We start from the raw sequence: 1,052 nt of genomic DNA, 5'->3' as shown, positions 1-1,052 counted from the left end.
ATGAATTTTCGCGATAAGCAGAACCGCAGAATAATTTTCGAGTAAAACTTTATATTTCTTAAGATATTTTGGCTAGACAACACAATTTTGGCTCCAACGGTCCAGATAAGTTTTTGTTTATAAAAGATATGTGTACATATATTTTACGATTAGAAAAACGAACTTATTAATTAACTCGAGTTAATAATCCGTGAGAACGTCGGCTTGTAGATTAATGATAACTAATGAGACAGCCGTTACCTGCGACCTCATCCCGTTCACGGGGGTGGCAGTGGGATTGTCCGGCGGGTAGCCGATCACGTGCGAAGAACATTTGTCGCAAGTACGCCGTCGTCGAGACGACGCGCGGCAGCGTAAGGCGCGGCAGAGCTCGCGTGCCATCTCCGAGCAAAGCGACTCTTGTTGATTCGGTGGCTGCTGATGTTGCTGCTGGCACTGTGTTGTTGCTGCTGCTGCTGTTGCAATTGCATCTGTTGAAGAAGTAATTGTTGCTGTAGTAAATTCTCGGCATTCGCGGCGTTTGCAGTGTTTGCGGCATTAACTGCGACATCTGCAGCTGTAGCGGCAGTCTCCCTATCCAAACGTTCCTTCTCCTCTTTGGCTTTACGTTCTTCTCGTTCTCGCAATAGAGTGGTAATTTGCGATTTCAACATTTTAGCCACTGCTTTAGCATCTTCCTCTAATATAAGGCTCGATTTCGCCATTTCTAGCGCTACTTCCTCCGCATTATCAGCTTGTATGTCAAACTCGAATTGTATCGCCTCATTTTCCTTGTGCTTGTTGCTGCGCTTTTTAGGATCCAGCACACGCAATCTAAACTCAACACGCGACAGCTCGGTATCCGCAACCGCCGAATCCCGCGACACCATCTCCAATTTCAGTCCAACATCATCGGCGAAGAATTCATGATTAAGTAAATCCCTAACGAGCGGTCGTTCTTCCTTCTTCAGACGTATACACATTTCTATAATATCACGTACCTCCGGATTTTCAACTTTGTCATAGCTCTGTGGCTTAACACCCTGCGTAATATAAATTACTTTTTAGAATGT

At 44.9% G+C, this 1,052-nt stretch overlaps 1 protein-coding gene across 1 annotated transcript in view; it reads left to right on the top strand.

The window, feature by feature from the left end:
• LOC105455020 (2-acylglycerol O-acyltransferase 1-like) overlaps nucleotides 1–1,052 on the top strand; it is an 11,026-nt gene that overhangs the window by 7,576 nt on the left and 2,398 nt on the right. The gene's annotated exons all lie outside the window — the stretch shown is intronic.

This window comes from Wasmannia auropunctata, unplaced genomic scaffold (genome assembly GCF_000956235.1).
Source record: "Wasmannia auropunctata unplaced genomic scaffold, wasmannia.A_1.0 LD335963.1, whole genome shotgun sequence".
NCBI lineage: Eukaryota > Metazoa > Arthropoda > Insecta > Hymenoptera > Formicidae > Wasmannia > Wasmannia auropunctata.
This window is presented reverse-complemented; position numbering and strand designations above follow the sequence as displayed.